At 35.7% G+C, this 19,297-nt stretch overlaps 1 long non-coding RNA gene across 1 annotated transcript in view; it reads left to right on the forward strand.

Annotated features, from left to right (window-relative positions):
* LOC149424058 (uncharacterized) overlaps window positions 1-19,297 on the forward strand; it is a 651,496-nt gene that overhangs the window by 547,234 nt on the left and 84,965 nt on the right. The gene's annotated exons all lie outside the window — the stretch shown is intronic.

Here is a 19,297-nt window from a genome sequence, read left to right on the forward strand (position 1 = left end):
GTGCCCTAATGATATGTTAAGCAAAACCGCCCGGTCTTATAAACCAAACAAATTTTGTGGTTATAAACAAAGTTATTGTTTTATTCAATTAAATTATTTATTATTTTAAAATGATAAACTAATGTTTATAAGACAAGGTTTTATGCATAGCATAAAGGATAACAAGTAATTATAAGCAATAATTAGTCACCTGAAATATCAATACAAATTAAAAATATCTCCCCAGTAAAAATAAATGCCACCAACGGGAATTGAACACGTGCCTTCTGAATCAGAATCTCTATTTTTACTCGGGAGATATTTTCAATTTGTATTAATATTTCTGGCGACTAATTATTGCTTATAATTATTTGTTAAATTATTTATGTTTTAAATATGTAAAAACTAACATTCAATAACAGGCCTCCTTTGAATAGTAAACTTTCTCTATCGACACGTCTGTATGAGTTTCGTATGAAAATTTTATACCCTGTGTCACGGAAGCTTTGAATATTTAAACGTGATAAGTTTGAGACGCGAAATGAATGTTCCTGAAGTTTGAATTAATAAGACGATAAGGGATGCATGACATACGAAAATTTAAAAATAAAGGCTTCTTGTTTTTGTACCTGCTATATTCTAGTTAAAATTATGATTTTCATATGCTAGTGGGTACAAGTAACCTAGCTTTCGGTAACTAATTAAAATATTTAAAAAAAATAACACATGTATATTTGTCGGGTCCTTGTAAGCAGGCGTTTAACGAAACAATATATTTAAAACAAAAATGTGCGTATCTTTCTCAGTGAACTCTACCCATTGCAAATTATATTTATTTATCAATGCATGTTTCCTTAAATCGGTTTTGCACCAATTTAATATGCGAAAGATTACAATTTTGAGGTAAATGTAAGTATAAAAGGTTATGGGTGAAGCTTTACTATTTTGGGACGTACATCAATAACTTTCTTTAAGTAATGTTAAAAATGTCGATGGTCAATACAGTCGCTCTGTTGATGGGAGCGTTCTGATAGCCAGAAGCATAACACAGTGTAAGGAATCTCCTACGAGAATACTTTTAGGCACAGATAAGTTAACCACTTTCAATTTATGTGGATTAAGTATAGTTCCAGGGATTGGTTAAAAAAAATTTCCCACAAATACTTTTCAGCGTGTTTCCAAGGTGTTGAAAACGAGCATTCCTGTTAAGAACAAGGATGGATTCAGGAATGTATAGTACCTACATGTATTTTCTCATATACAGGTACCTAACGCTTAAACCTTTTTGTACCTTTTCTATGTCTAGAATATGGTTTTGTTTTGCAGGGTCCTAAATACTATAGCTTTATTCCAGTATACTCCGAACAAGGGCTTCATTTATACCATTAGTCAATGATCTCGCATTAAGCAGAACAAATCCAAGCATTTCGTTGGCACGGGAGACAATGTCAGATATGTGGGATTGGAAGGAGAGATTTGCTTCGAAAATTTATTTCTTTTTTTTTGTGTTAATACTGCACAAGAATAACAACTGCTTCCAACCGTCTGGAGCCAGTGAAACAATGGCATCCCCATTTGGGGAATGTTGTGAGGGGAGGGGAAGGAGATGGGGAAGAGAAAGGTGGGGGAGTACCTGACTATTCAGATCTACTCACCAAACACCACAACGTTTCAATTCTGAATAGTGGTCTTACACCGGGGCGATACTGAGAGTACCTTCTACTTTGGAACGTGCAGCAAGTACAGTATTTATTATTTTTAATGAATAAATTGTGAAATAACAAAAATTAATCGAATAAAATTTACTTGCCCGCGCCGGGATTTGAACCTGTGACATTCGACTTGTTAGCCGAGAGACTTACCCCTTGAACACGGAGGCCGTCGTAATATATATTATATACTTTAATTATTGAAGATGATGTTAGCGACTTTTAAACGAAAATTTGAAAAAGAAAAATCAGAAATTAATATGGTCGCATTTAGGACATAAACCCAGAACCTAAATGCAACAGTATCTTTTTCTGATATGTGTGGTTCAAATTATCTTCAATAATTGAAATTAAAATTTGAGGTTTTACTCGTTAAGTTATATAAAAAATATATATTTACAATAAAACTGTACCATCACGCTATTTTTTATCGTTTCGGATTTAGTACATTATTTTCTACATGTTCAAACTTAAATTATATTAAAAAATATATTAATTTCACAACCGTTTTTCGCATTGTATTCGCAGCTCAGAGCGTTTGTATTCCTCCATTTCACCCCCTAAAACCTTCCAGTATCTTCTGCCATCTTCCACCTCCTACCTACTTATTTTTCTTCCTGCCCCATCTCCCTGACTTATGATTTACTGCCAGTGTTTTCACATCTCCTTACACCTATATTTCATTTCCGCTGGCAACTTTCTCCATCCCTCGGTAGTAGGATTTAAGTACGAATCTTGTGCACTCCGAACAAATCCTTCGTCATGACGCGTGCAAATCTCCTCGAGATTCTGCTACCCGGGAGTCTTATGACACACTTTGTTCCTCGTTGGCTTACTTTATTTCTCCATATATCTGGCAGATATAAAATGAGATACTGGGGTACTTTTGTATCAGGTAAAATATGAATAGAAAAATATTATTTCACTCAAAACTCTCTAATACTTCGTGAGAATTTTTGACTAACTGTGGAGAGTCACGGGGTATTATCGACAACTTTTAAATATATTTTTTAATTTTATCTATTTTAGTATATAAATCAGGCATGATGTCCAAGTTTACATTTATGAATGTAATAACATAATAATAAGTAAGTTTACATAATAAATACCTGTCACACTTAATCACAAACACGTTAACATTTTAGCACAGGTTCTCCTAATGAGGTGTTCACGTAACATACAATATCACCCACACCTATATCAACCTATTTTCTTTATTTTTCGTACCTTTTTATATACTTTTTCTTCTGTACTACAATATAAACCACTGTAATCATTTGTAAAATGTGTATTCAAGAATAGAAATAAATAAATAAAATAAATTATATTTTCTTTTACTCCCTCCGTCTGAATTGTTGCACCATGTTTGAATTATATATTATTATTTACCATTGAATTATATAATACAAAATGTGTTTAGTTTACGCCTGCCTTAAAGGAATAATATTTGAAACGAAACCGATTGAAGTTTTGTTTAAAAAAATTATCTTTTAATGAAAAATTCATAAAATTTATTTTTTGTATTTATCATATTACGTTGATACACGTAACATACAGGACAGAAAACATACAGGAATTACCTAGAATTAATGTATAATAATTCAAAAATTGTGCAAGTGCTATTATGTATTGTCAGGTCGATATTAGTTCCTAACTAGGCAGATGGCCCGTACGATCAGGAATCAAATGGTCAAGTTGTGTATTATTTCTGTAATTTTTATTGTTTTTTTCAATTAAGGTCTCCTCTTAGGTGTGTTATTGCACGTGTAATTTGTATATTAGTGTATTTTAAGTGTTTCATTTTGATGAGTTTATCTGCTAAAAATTTGCAATTGTATAATCGACCACTTCATACAAACAATCAATAATCCTCACACCTTATAAGATAAGACTATATTTTTCTTTAAAATAGTGTATACTATAGGGTAACTTAAAATGTGTTGTATTAAGAATATGCCGACAATTTAAGATTATACAAACCATAAAAAATTGTAATTGTCATCAGTTACGAAGTAACCAAGTAACCAAGTTAAACTATTCATTCACTCACGACAGAAAGAATTCAAAATAAATTCTTCAGATTTATTAACTTCAGAATGAATATTATTATATCGAAATATGTAAATTATAAATATCTACTTTAAAAAAATATTATTAAAATTATCTGAACGTTGACTTAACGATTTAACTTGATTATCTAAAATCATTTATTAAATAATTGACAGCCCTGAACTATTATACTTGATATCTTTCCATTTACCTCGCAAACCAACATCGAGGCAATATTTACCATATTATTGCGACAACTCTAACACGGAATCCCAATTGTATACTCCCGTCCGCCATATACAGAATTTGGTAAAAGGATATTGTTTTGCATGACTAAATATAAACAAGAAGAAAACCCCAGATGTCAAATATCTAGGGATCACTATAGAAAGTAACATGAAATTTAAGAAACATATCGAACACTGTGTAAAAAGAATTGGAAAACTTACTTACATTTTTTTACAATTAAGAAATATCCTAAATCTTTCAAATATTAAAATGGTTTACTTTGCTCTTGTACAGTCAGTGTTGCAGTACGGAATAATCCCATGGGGAGGTATCTATAAGAATAATATGTATTCAATAGTAACAACACAAAAAATGATAATCAAAGTTATTATTAAAAAACCAAGAATTTTTCCAACCAACGAACTTTTTGAAAAATTTAAGGTCCTACCGATTTCAAAACTATTTCAAAGAAATGCTATTTTAAAAGTTTTTAAAGATTCTGAAAGGTCCTCAACGCGAAGTATAAGACCTAGAACATCTGGGAACATGTATGTACCTAGATGCAATACGACAGCTGCACAACACCATCATGAATATATAGGCCCGAAGTTATTTAACGATTTACCGGATACAATAAAAAGTGAGAAAAATTATTTTTAATTTAAAAAAAAACTTTCGTTGTATTTTTACAGAGAAGATTGACTTACTTTTATCGATGATTTTCAGATACATTCTGTTGCTTATATTGTTGCTTATATTTTTGTTGATTTTTCGTTGATTTTTGTTGATATTCTGTTTCTATAATTATTTGTAATTTTCTTATTGTACAATATTTTGTAGTATTTTACAGTATTTTTGAAAATATATATTTTTTTCCATTTTTTTAACTGTACATATTATTATCTTTAATCTTATCTATAATTATCTATAGCACATAGACTAGCTCCCCAGTTTGACCCGAGAATATTTCTCTACAAATTGGGTAAACAAAAAAAAGTGATGTCTGATATGAAATTTAATATATTTTTATCTCTTGTGAATATTTACTTTTTTTCTAAATAAAAAAAAATGTCCTAGTCGAATTTATATCGGAAAGCTGAACAACAAATTTAATTAAGCAAAGTGCCCTTGTATAGCTATATGACTCGTATATTTATCTTTTTCTCTTCAATTTATTTATTGTATTATTCCTTATTATGGTATAGTATTTTATATTATGGTAAAGTATTGTATATTATGTTATAGTATTTTATATTATGTTATAGTATTTTATATTATGGTACAGTATTTTACATTATGGAATAGTATTTTATATTATGGTAAAGTATTTTATATTGTGGTGTAGTATTTTGTTTTATGGTGTTATTTTGCTCATTTAGAGTGAAATTGAAAGTTAATTAATAAACTTATTGTTGTGTTGTTCTGAATGTGTAAAGCATATAAAATAGTAGGAAAATAAGTTAATAACTAAAATAGTTTCTCCCTCGCAAAACTTACCACTTATTTACTCTTGTCAACAAGCCACCCCAGCAATAATAGTATACTGGTAGTGAAACCGTAGAACAAAAGTTGACATGTTGGCACTGCCAACTTAATGGTCCATTGGCTCTTCCGCAGCGGATGGGGCTGCCAGGACTGTCACCCTCACCCCCGGGAGGGATGGGGTGGTAAATCGGGGACAAATTGTTCATTGATGCAGTTTTGATGTCCTGTTTGAGCCGCTGTAACCGAGACTTGTACGGTTTCTGGCTTTCGGGCGGAGTGAAATTTACAAAGGTGACCAATTCGTATTCTTTAAGTGCAGTTTTTTGTATTGTTCAGGAAAATAAAATATTTCGCTTCGCTATTTTGTCTTATTCAACAATTGCGGAATGATTATTATTAAAAACTAACCTAGACCCGTGAAAAATCACTGGAAAGTCTTAGAAGCGCTATTGCGTACTAATATAAGTAAGTTAAGTTTAAAATATTATAAATTTTCCGAAAAAAGTCTTTCAATTTTGAAGCAAAAACCTGTAGAGTTTATTGAACCGGAGAAACATGTCGAACAAACAATAACATAGCCGAATTTAGTATTTTAAATTGTATTATTTAAATTTCACTTGCAAATAATGCGATACGACTATGGTACATCTCTAGTATATGTGTTAAATTTAGTGATATACGAGTATTATAATAAATGAGTTTGACTACTTTAATTTTATCCCACTGCAGATTGAATTAGTTCAGTGTGATTCGATTTATGTAGTTGTATAATATGAACCAAATCTAGTTTAGTGTAAAAATAATTTTAAACATCTTTTAAACCATTATAATATATACACAAATGTATTAAATTATGAAGACGAGTGTTGTATAGTAAAGTATTGAAAATTGCTGAAACTTTCCTGTAGAAGACATTTTAATGTCTTGATAATCATTAATTATCACCAGAAATAATATAAATGGTGTAATAAAAAAAAAAATTAATATAAGGGGATCATTTTACATCATCCGGAGAAACAATTTCCCAAAAAAAATTAATTAAATTTGCCTTAATCACAGCAGGCTCAAAGGGAAAATAAAAGTTTGCAGTATGTAGGTACTGGCAGGAAAACGCGTCGGAAAATCTTCGCTGAAACGACTGTTACGGGCGGCTTCCGCAGTCGGAAACTGTAGGAAGATCACTCGCGACAACGTGCAATATCTTGTTTGTTTGATGTCACGTGAAATGTGCCCCCCTCATCCCTCTGCGCTCCGGGCGCGGTGCGTCCCTCTTTGAAACTCAAAGGCCGGTTACTCAGTCATCTTGCACGCACTTTTTGGAATGGTTTTATTGCTAACACGAATCAGTAGCGTCGAAAAGAAAAATAGAGAAATATAAATTTACCAAATTAATCTCCCTCAAAACGAAATAATCTTCATAAGAGTTCTGAATTCACATACGCCGATGAAAATTCAAATATTCTCATCGCTAGTATTAAGAAAGCTACCAATGGTACAGCTTAAATTTATTAAAATGTTACGCTGTGCAGCAGCTAATTGGAGTGGAGATATTAATAAGCTGAGAACTAAGACAATAATTATACATTTTATATCAACAGAACTTTACCTAACCTCACGCAATGTGGCAGTTGAATGATTCTGTAATCCCTTTCATTTCATGATTAAATGCAACCTTAGCTACCTGTTGTAATTTTTCACGCACCGTCACTGCAGGCACCCCTACTCGAATCTCAGTCTATTCATTCAGACATCAAAAATAATGCCCGAACATCAATCGCCATAAAAGTTTCTGCCCCTCCCCAGGCCCTCAAAGGAGGACTTTCCTCGAAGGCAGGTGAGGTCCTGTTGCCATGACAACATCCTTTTCCTTCCCTCGCCTCCCCTCCGTAGAAACCTACCCGCCTACCCCCTTTGCAACCAACCAACCCCTTCAAGATACCGCGGCACGTTTTCATTTCTACATTCTACTTCCAGGTTAAATGTATTTTTTATATATTAGTTTAGTCTTGTGTGTCTCGTGTAAGGTTTAATAAATTCACAGAAATCCTTAAGAATTTAATTTATTTATATAATAATATGTTCAAAATGCTACGATTTGCTGCTCATCACTTATTTGATCAGCGCCCTTAAAAGTGCGTAGAACGTAAGTGAGATTTTATATTGGAATGCCTTGATTCACTACAATTAATTTTAATGGTGGCAAGACTACGGCTGCATAGCGTATGGATTTCCTGAAGAACAGTTTCGATTAAGCTGGAATAGGTAAGAAAGGTGAATACAGAATACAAACCAGAAATAATATTATGAAAAGAAAAGGTAATACAAAATATAATCACGGTTTCTTTTCAGTCCAGGGCTCAGATTCGCTTTTAAGAAAAACTAACTCACGGGGTCTTTTGTCGAGTTACTTTAAAAGATCTGACAGTTTCGTGATTTATTTAGAGCTTAGTTATGTCGCTTACCGATTGCTTCTTTCATGTAAACTGTAAAAACACTACTTCATTAAATATAATAATTTTAGTAAAATTATTTAAGTTAATTGTACTTTTATTTTTCCAACGTGAAACTGTTAATAAGTAAATGAATCATACCAGACATCGGTACAGTAAATACCAAAATATAATTCGCAATTAATATTTCTTTATTCGAAATGTGTATTTGTTTTGTTTAAATTTTTGACAAATGCTTATATGAATTAATAGAGTAAAGATACTAAAACAAAGTGCTTGGTTTTACCGAGCTAGGTCCAGTGGACATACTTTAACGAACCATTCACATAGCTATTTCAATCGTACACGCATATTTTTTGAATGAATATCCTTTTCATAAGCGGTGCAAATTTTTTTGTTCGATTAGTATGAATATAAAGTATCTAGTAATTTTTTTAAAATACCTCCTTTCAGCTTCATAAATCTTGCAATCATAATATCTTATGACTTGTCATGGTTCTGCGCTAGTATGAAACTAGAAAAATAAGTAAAATTACACACAAGGTATTTTTCGTCGCATTTAATTTAAAAATAAATCAGAAATCTTGCCCAATACAAATGCGGTTAATGATTTTTTGGAATACATTATTTGGACAATCTTTTTAAATGCAAATTCCAAACCCGGTGTTGCCATGTTGGCAATACTGCTTAAATGTCACAGCATTAAAAAAATGGAAATAGAAATCCTTTTTTGAGTCCGTAACAGTTTGTGCCATGACATATACAAGAATACTTTACTGCTATTCATATAATGTGTACTAAATGGCACAAATTACCCAAATGGTTAATTAAAATCAAAACTATACACTTATTCATAAAAGTACAGAAAAGTTTCAACATTTTCTGTAGGAAATCTGAAAATTATAGTTGTTGCATCCGATACTGCTAACGTATTACAGCTTCCGATGAACATGAAAATATACTGTAAATAATTTACGCAAGACAAAATAAAATGGCGTTTGTTGGAATTGGGTGTGTGATGTGTAGGATGAACAAGATACGGAAAGAAAGTAAACAGGAAGACCAATCCGTTACCACTGTATCTCTTGAAAGAAGCACAGAACACAATCACAATATAGTAAGTTCCACAGCGATACCTCGGGGGTAATTATCGACACAACAAACTGAATGAGTGCTTATAACGATATAGGGATAATTAGAAACTTGATAAAGTACATCCCGGTTGAAACTAAGTATATTGTTTGTTTTTATTGTATTTCAAAACCAAAAAAATACTAACTCTATTCGTTATTTTACAAAGATACTAGGTACAATGAATGAAATGATCTAAATCAGAATTACATTAATTCCTAGGAATACAAAATTATATGAAAGTATTAAATATAATACCTACGTATCATAAAAACAAATTATGTTTTTTGTCCTATTAAAAATATCAACATCAAACGATAATATTACACCTCAACCTTCTAGAAAATGCTCAGTAGCAAACACACGCGAAAACAAAAACATCCCAAAAGCCTTAACGCCCAGCGAAAAGCTTTGCCAAAGCTCTCTGCAAAAATATGTTATGTTCCACAAGCAAACGCTGGGATGTGAAACCTTAGCGGTACAAACTAACATAGCATTTGTAGAAGCCAGCCAATTCATAAATAAAAGTGTCGTAGCGATGTTCTACGGATTCCGTAGAGGGGGCCATAATACGGAGAGTTAGTACGACAAAGGCGCAGTATGATTCATGTAATATCTCTGCTCCAGGGTGAACAGAGTAGGCAAATAAAGTGCAGCTTGCGATGAAAACGAGCCAGATGATTTTTTTGTCTTTAATCACTTAGAATTGCCTAAAGCATATTTAAACATAATTGTTTTAGCACATTCCAAAAAGTGTATTTATTATTTTTTTGTTGATATTGTCATATTATTGTGTTCATCAAAGTAAAATTTGTTTTTAAGGCGAAGCACTAAGGAGTGATGAAAAATCGAGTGTTTTTGGTTTGAAAATTTGATAACTTAGAAATATTTAAAAAAATATTCCATATAATCGTCAAATATGTAATTGTAAAAATTCTTTTTATGAGTCCAGAAAAAAATATATCAGGCCTATAAACTTTCTTCCAGGTACAAAATTTAATATTTATTAGCTCAATTTCGGTTATGGTTTTATCGTATAATGTGGCAAAATATAATCTTAAGAAAATGATAGTATTTTTTTTTTCTTGGATTAATCAAAAAAGGCAGCTGCTGTTAAGCAGGAATTAAAACGCCATCAGTAGTATTATTGTTAGCATTCAGATACCAAATGTTACTCGACGTGGTGCATTGCCTTACAAAGTTTCAGTTGGATACATACGCGTACGTTTTCATATAAACCAAACCAGCTTACCATTATGCTGTCGGTTTTCTCAAACTCTATAATTTTTTTTTTATTTGAATACCGCACATGAGTTCTAACAATCTGAAGCCAGTGAGACTATGGCATCTCCGATTGGGGTATGTTGTGAGGCTGAAGGTAGTGGGGAGAGGAAGAAATGGGGAAGAGAAACGTAGAAAAGTACCTGGCTTTTTTTTTATAGTGAATACCTCACAAGAGTCCCAACTGCTCCCGTCTGGAGCCAGTGAGACTATGGCATTCCCAATTGGGGGATGTTGTGAGGCTGAAGGTAAGTGGGGAAGGGAAAGAGGAAGGTGGGGAAGTACCTGGCTATTCAGATCTAGTCACTAAACACGGCTAAAGCCATTTGGAGCAACGTTTCAATTCTGAATGGTGGTCTTACACCAGGGCGATACTGAGAGTATCTTCCACTCTGGAACGTGCCGCAAATATACTATATATTATTTTAATTAATTAATTGTGAAATAACACAAATTAATCAAATAAAATTTATTTGCGCACGCCGGGTTCGAACCCGCGACCTTCGGAATGGCAGTCCAATGCGTTACCACTGGACTATGCCGGCCGTCACTATTCGTCACTATTCGTACACGTCTATTCGGGTCTGGTCACCAAACAGGCCCAAAGCTTTTAAAGAAACGTTTAAATTCTGAATCGTGTTATTATACCAGGGTATCTTCTAACAAACCTACATCAAGCCGGAGTTGCAGAATATCACCCGAAAAATCACTGATGGATATCACGCGATCGGAATTCAGGTTGGAAAACTCGCTGTATTTAATATCTACAAACCTCCCAATGAACTATGGCAGTCACCAGCTCTTCCTGCATACAATCACCCGGCGGTGTATGTGGGAGATTTCAACAGCCACCACTTCCTATGGGGCTACTCGACGACCGATAAAGCTGGAGAGCAGATCACGGATTGGGCGTCAGCACAGGATTGCCAACTTATTTACGATGCTAAGCAAAAGGGAACATTTTTCTCTGCGCGATGGCGACGTGAATATACGCCAGACTTGTGTTTTGTCTCTACAGCGCCGGACGGAAAACCTATGAGGGCTTCGAGAACTATATTGAACAGTTTCCCACATAGCCAACACAGGCCAGTCATGCTAAGCATAGGCATACAGATTCCGTGTATTTCCAGCAATCCGTTGCCGCGATGGAATCTAAGAAAGGCAGAATGGCGAGACTTCTCGGAATATGTTGACAGGGTTGTGGATAACATACCACCAAAGCCGAATTCCTACGACCGTTTTTCAAACCTTTTATTTCTAGCCGCAAAGAAATTTATACCTAGAGGCTACAGAAAAGTGTATATTCCAACATGGAGCTCAGAAAGTGAACAGCTTCTAGCCGAATTCGAGAGGACGAATGACCCAGACACTGCCTCTGACCTTCTCCAGTCTCTGGACGACGGGCGTATGAAACGGTGGAATGAATTAATGGAGGAAATGAATTTCGAGCACTCAAGCAGAAAAGCATGGCAAACACTAAGGCGACTTGGAGCTGCAGATCAGCCAACTAAAACAATGCCCAAAGTGTCACCAAATGCTGTTGCTCAGCAACTACTCCGTAGTTCAAAAACGACAACAAGGTCTAACATAAACCACCAGGTCCAAAAATCTCTGAAGGCGGCGCGGCTAAAATGGCCGGTGAACCCCAACACTGTGGTCGCCGTTACAGCTGACGATGTAGATATCGCCCTCACTTCAACAAAAGCTGGGAAAGCAGCTGGATGTGATGGAGTTCTTCCAGACTTTCTGAAACATGCTGGACCACGGACAAAAATATGGATCGCAAAACTATTTACTGAAATTTTCAAAACTGGAGAAATACCAAATACCTGGAGAAAGTCTAAAGTTATTGCGATCCTCAAACCCAACAAGCCAGCAGAGGATCCGAACAGCTACCGGCCAATTTCACTTTTAAGTACCATGTACAAACTTCTTGAGCGAGTTGTGCTCCGCAGACTTACTCCAATTTTGGAGAAAGTGGTCCCACAAGAGCAAGCTGGCTTCAGACCAGGCCGTAACTGCTGCGATCAGGTGTTGGCACTGACAACACACATTGAATCTGGTTTCCAGAAACGGCTGAAGACTGCGGCAGCGTTCATTGATCTCTCTGCGGCCTACGACACGGTGTGGCACAAAGGCCTCCTTGTTAAACTGTACGACACCATAGAGGATGGCAACACAGTACGACTCATTGAGCAACTGCTAACTGGCCGTACCTTCAGGGTTTTTCTAGGAGGGCGAAAAAGCAAAAAAATACCCCTCAATAATGGCCTTGCCCAGGGCTCAGTGCTGGCCCCATCGCTATTTAACATCTACACTCGAGACCTCCCTCACACTGAAGGCAGAAAATTTGCTTACGCAGATGACATCGCCGTCACAGCTCAAGCCAAAACCCTTAAAGCAGCAGAAGATATCCTCAATTCTGACCTAAAGGCTTTGGAAGAATATTTCCTCAATTGGCGACTAAAGCCAAATGGGTCGAAAACAGTTGCGACAGCTTTTCATCTTAGCAATTCACAAGCGGATGCCAAACTCTGTGTTCAGTTTGATGGAAAAAATATTTACCATGACCCCCACCCCCGCTATCTCGGAGTTACTTTGGACAGGAGCTTGAACTACCGGCAACACATGGAAACAGTGGGTAAAAAAACCAGGACAAGGCTTAACTTAGTTAATAAGCTAGCTGGAACTAGCTGGGGATGCGACGCCAACACGCTCAGAACAGCATCCATTGCCCTGGTTTTCTCAACGGCTGAATACTGTGCTCCAGTATGGGCTAGAAGCGCCCACACTTCCATGGTAGACGTTCAGCTTAATGCCACAATGCGAACCATCAGCGGGACTTTAAAATCTACTCCTCTCCCTTGGCTCCCCGTACTTGCAAACATAACCCCGCCAAACATCAGGCGAGAAATTGCAACACTGAGGGAATACAAGAAGGCGCTGCAAAAAAGCGCAATACCTCTACACGAAGATGTCGTCTCCCACCCGGCATGCCGCTTGAAGTCCCGAAAGCCCTTCTGGGCGGAAGGAGAGAGGCTCCTCCGACTACCTCTCACCCCAGAAGATAGGTGGAAACTTGAGTGGCAAACGGCCAACGTGGGAAATGCCCATCTCATACAGGACCCCACCGAGAGACAGCCTGGGTTCTCACTGCCTCGCAAAACCTGGTCCGCCATCAATAGGTTAAGGTGCTCCCATAGCCGCTGTGCCCACATGATGCACAGATGGGGCCTTAAAGAGTCGGCGATGTGTGAATGTGGTGCGGTGCAGACTACCGAACATGTGGTCAACGAATGCCCGCTCCATTCATTCCCCGGCGGGATTGATGAGGTCCACATGGCGACGCCTGAGGCCCTAAAATGGCTCGCAGATCTAGATGTCCCCCTCTGACCCCCCACCATACGAAAGAAGAAGGGTATCTTCTATACTTAGAGCAGAAGATATTTAAAACTTATGCCACGTTAAATGAACACGTTCAAAATGTACGCGTATATTTTGTTATTCTTCTTCGCCTTGTGTTATAAATTTTGTGATAATGATCCATAAAATGTAGTATTTTCATCCGGTTTCTCAGCCAGCGTTTCCCAAGGGATGGTCCCAAATAAATAAGTGGTAATATGGAGGCCATTAAGGGGGAGCTAACGGATGTTGAATTATACGACCGCTGGACATCTCTTCCGGTCATCTCCAACCTCCAACTATATAACCAAACCCCAATAACCCATTGCTATAAGTAGGTATACTTGTAGTTGTTCAACTCTAAGCTGGAGAAAACAAAACAAAATTGTTGACCTTGTAAAAGGAATTTATTAAATTATCTTCAGCGCAGAATTCGATTTAATAAACGAACATTGTTCAATCATTTTTTTGTGGTTTTTGTGCATTAATTATGGAAGAATTTATGGACAATTTTTACAAGATTGTGTCGAAGCCGGTAGCAAAGTAAGCAAAATTTAAGTAAAAAATTTATACAGGAAAATAAAACTCAATAAAAAAGAAGATTATCTCCATAAATACTAATTTTAGTTTTGTTTTTCCCGAGTAACCCGGGTTAAATGAACTCAAATTTGCTTTGAATTTATATGTCCTTTTTAATATTTGGACTCAATTGGAGCAGTCAGCTCCTAGCACCGAATTTCCAAGGCGCTAATGCGATGATAATTCTTAACACCTACCCATCACCTTTGAGATTATTTTCATAAAATGGCGGTACACAAGCACACACATGATCCAAAAATTATTTATTACGGTGAATACTTACTTATGCGTCTACATGTTTTGAAAATGTCCCGTGATTTCTAGCCAGTCTACGCTAGTTATATTGATAAATCTAAATGAAAAAAACAAATGACAGAAGATAAAATGGTTAGGATCGGGCGGACCTTTGTCTTAGACCTAATTATTTATAAATCAATAAAAAATTACAAAATCCTTTTATTTACAATTAATTAATTAGGAATAATTCTTAGATTGAGATATGAGGTCGACGAAAATAATCAGGTCTCAATAATTTAATGTCTAAAACCACTCGAGCAATTTTTGGCATATTATGGCAAATTTGCAATAACGTTTTGAGCGATCGCTCGTCATAGAGTGCCAAATTTATAAAATCTAATAATATGGAATAAACGGTGAAATCTAGGTGGATTCATTTTCTTTAAACCGCAGTTAGCAGTAGGTATATGTTTATAATATGTTTCTTTACATTTTTTTTCGAGATTTTTATTTGCCATGAAGCGTTGAATCATTTAAATTAACTGAATTTAAAGTTACTTTTCTTCATACAAATAGAACGGCATCGTTACGCCTCTCAATTTTTACCTCATATGGGTGTTCAAAATTTTACCTGGCTATTATATAGACTTAGAAGCCTTGTATTTTCTCGGTACTGAAAAATTTGTTGCCTAAAAACCCTACTAATAATTTGTTGCTTAAAAACCTTACTAATAATTTGTTGCCTAAAAACCCTACTAATAATTTGTTGCCTAAATACCCTACTAATAATTTGTTGCCTAAAAACCCTACTAATAATTTGTTGCCTAAATACCCTACTAATAGTTTGTTGCCTAAAAACCCTACTAATAATATGCTATATGTATGTGAGTACAAAAAATCGCTGAAGTTGTTATACGCATTGCAACGTTAAGACAGGGATCCAGTAGAATCAGGGTAGACAGGGTTCGATCCCCGGTTACGACCGTCAACTTTTTATGTTCTGTTTCATGTTTTGTTTAGATTTATTAATGTAATCTTTTTATTAAAATGATTAAACATTACAGTGATGTGCATAACCCTAAAAAAATATTCCAACAATAAGAATATTGTTCATGTAATCTACTGCCTATATTTCTTTTGATTTTGAGTCTAGTGGTTGCAAGCTTGATTCACGGCCTCTATTACATTTGATTTTGAGTCTGGAGGTTGTGAGCTTGATTCACGGTCTCTATTACATTTGATTTTGAGTATGGAATTTGCTAGCTTGATTCACGGCCTCTATTACATTTGATTTTGAGTCTGGAATTTGCTAGCTTGATTCACGGCCTCTATTACATTTGATTTTGAGTCTAGAGGTTGCGAGCTTGACTCACGGTCTCTATTAAATTTGATTTTGAGTCTGAAGGTTGCGAGCTTGATTCACGGCCTCTATTACATTTGATTTTGAGTCTGGAGGTTGCAAACTTGACTCACGGTCTCTATTACATTTGATTTTGAGTCTGGAGGTTGCGAACTTGATTCACGGCCTCCATTAAATTTGATTTTGAGTCTAGAGTTTGCGAACTTGACTCACGGCCTCTATCACATTTGATTTTGAGTCTGGAAGTTACGAGCTTGATTTATGCAGCAGCCCATAGCTATATTGATTTTTTTAAACTTTTAGTTACACCACAAGGACAGTTAATATATCCTACCCAACATCCATGGAAAGATTTGTGGTAGACATCATAAATGAAGACGTTGATTCTCGGAATATAAAAACTTATGCGATTAATACAAGTGCAGTCTGTTTTTTGAGCATTGTTCTGATAATGGCCAACCTCCGACAGGAGAAGGCACGATAATAAGTATAAATGATGAGAAATAAATCAATAGTATGTAGCCAAATTTTTAAGAGATATTTTCTATTTACTTGTCTCTCTTATCAATCGTGCCGTTTCGCCGAAGTGATTTTACAGAGATATTAAAAAAACAATAAATTCTTATTTCACTTTAATCTCTCTCAAACACGATATTCTATCATTTAGAAAGCTGTTAGTTTATCCAATATTAAAAAAAAATAAACAACCGAGGCATTTTATTTCCAATTTCCGCAGTAACTAGTCTAAAAATAAAAACGTCAAAGCAAAAGTTGACACTCGTAACGAATTACGAGAATTGCGCGCGAACGTTGGGACGCCATGTCACTTCCGGGCGATGGCGGATGCATTAGACGGACTTCCGGTTCGCCTCCCATAGACCCTTCCCTTCCCCTATTTTTTGGGCCACCATCCCCTAAGCTGGTGCGGGCACCCTATGGATGGATGTCAGAAAATGAGATTTGCCTTTGAAAGAAGATATTGAATGAGAGATGCCCGCATATCGGTGTCACATTATAATATTTTACGATTACAGATACAAATGATAAAGGTATTATAAAAATTTCATAAAAAGACATTAAAAAACAAACTGATTATTTACAAAAAAAAATTTATTCCTAATTTCATATAATTAGGCTCGATTACGATAAACTTGTGGTGTGATTATGAAATCTTGCTTTTTCATGTGACACCTCACAAGAGCGCCCCTGTCTCTATAGTGCAACTAAGAGGAACCTTTTTTTATTTGCGAAACCGTACAAGAGTCCCAACTGCTCCCAACCGTTTGGAATTAGTGAGATTTTGGCATCCTCAATCGGGGCATGTTGTGTGGCTGAAGATAGTGGGGAGGGGAAGGAGGAGAACTACTTTGCGATCTGGCCACCAAACACGGTGTATCGAACATGAAAACACGAATTTATTGCATTTAATATTATAAAATTTACGAGTTGAAAAATGCACCAAAATAATCGGTTACTAGGCGAATCAAGCCGGAGAAAAATCAAAATATTGATAAACCAGTCGCTGGGCGAATTTATTATTCTCACCTAAAAACACCTGCGTTTGAAACGTAAACAAGTTATGGAAAAGATATTGACGTCACAAGAAGGCTTGCTAGAGAAATTATAAATAACTAAAAACACCAGAATATTCGGCAGTCAAAATTCAAAAATTAACACGAGTAGACGGAACATCTCCAGTTAAAACGCGATCTGTTAATTATAAATATAAATTCCTGAGTGTCAACTGAAATCTGTAGTCGCTTCTGTTCCTCCATCACGGCCCAATCATTTTAAAGATTACAAATATTTTTAACGAGCTGTTTACGGCCGGCACTCTATCAGCTGAGCCAGACGCATCTGTCATCATTACAATAATGGGGCGTCTCCGTGTGCCAGCTCTTATAATTAAATGACCATGCTGCCGCTGATCACCTAGAGGCTGGTCAATTTTTCCTGGCTACCAACTGAATTAGCCATTGATGCTGAAACCTAGAAGCCGGCCAATTCTTCCTGACTACCAACTGAATTAGCCATTGATGCTGAAAACCTAGAGGCTGGCCAATTGTTCCTGGCTACCGACTGAATTAGCCATTGATGCTGAAAACCTAGAGGCCGGCCAATTCTTCCTGGCTACCGACTGAATTAGCCATTGATGCTGATGCCTAGAGGCTGGCCGATTCCTGCTGGCTACCAATTGAACTAGCCACTCTCCAGCAGTCGCCTACGCCATTTGCTGTATCGTATGGCGCGATGATGAACAATGTGCTCGAATCTGAAATTATCGCTGAAAGAATTCCGGATGTCTCAGTTTTCTATCTGTGTTTAAATCCCAGTTGTATTAAAATACATATAACTATTTCTTGTGAATTGAGTTGGCTGTAAAAAATAGGAAGTACCTATAAGCTACACCCCTTTGTACGTTCTGTATACCAGTACAATACTTGTAATTAAAATCTGAATTTTGATTCGAATCGTCTTTCTTTTATGATGGTTTGGATAGAACACCTCCCGGTGTTTTACTTAAATCATTACCCAGGTTGAGGACTGATGTGTGCCGGTGCTTATTATTTACAGACTTTTTTTGTGCAGGCAAACACGTCCCGTACACACGGCTAAAGCCATTTCAAGCAAAGTTTCAATTCTAAATGGTGGTCTTTCACTAGGGCGATACTGAGAGTATCTTTCACTCTGGAACGTGCCGCAAATATATTATATATTATTTTTAATGAGTAATTTGTAAGCTTTCCGAAACGTTGGCTAAAGAAGGAACAAGAGATTCACGGCATAATGACCCAAAAATTATTTATGATACATCTGATCCAGTAAAAAAAACTATTCTGTTAATAGTATATTTTAGATATGGACACACACTTTCTGTATTTATTTAATAAAATAACCATTCAGGAATACAAATTGAAAATTAAAGGTTATCCAAAGGGTTTCGCACCACAAAAATTCAAATGTCAGTGAGTTTTTAGGTATTAGAGAACCAACGGACAGGATATGGGAAAGGGCGAATGCAAAATTAAAATAAGGGGTGCTTAAAGATGTTTTATAGACCCTGTATGGAAAATATTAGAGAGGGTTATCTTAACAATCAATATTTATGAAAAGCGAAATTGTAGGGACTACCAAATTTTATGATTGGTCTTAAAAGGAAGAGTGCAAATTTTAAGGACTGAAGTTGTAGGGTGTAGAAGGTTTTTGGTTGCTAAAAAACTTCCGTTAGTAAAAAAGTGGTGTTTAAGTTCAAGGTCGGAGAGGAGCTGTTTCAGTTGTTTAGAGACTGATTAGTTTGGGAGGAAGTTTTCCAACATTCTGTGTAAAAAAAGTCCTTTTGCAAGAATTTTATTATTATCATTACATTTGGGAATAAAACAGTTACATTATATAATAATTGCCTCGTG

This window comes from Hesperophylax consimilis, chromosome 4 (genome assembly GCF_061612785.1).
Source record: "Hesperophylax consimilis isolate HC1 chromosome 4, BYU_Hcon_1.0, whole genome shotgun sequence".
NCBI classification, from domain to species: domain Eukaryota; kingdom Metazoa; phylum Arthropoda; class Insecta; order Trichoptera; family Limnephilidae; genus Hesperophylax; species Hesperophylax consimilis.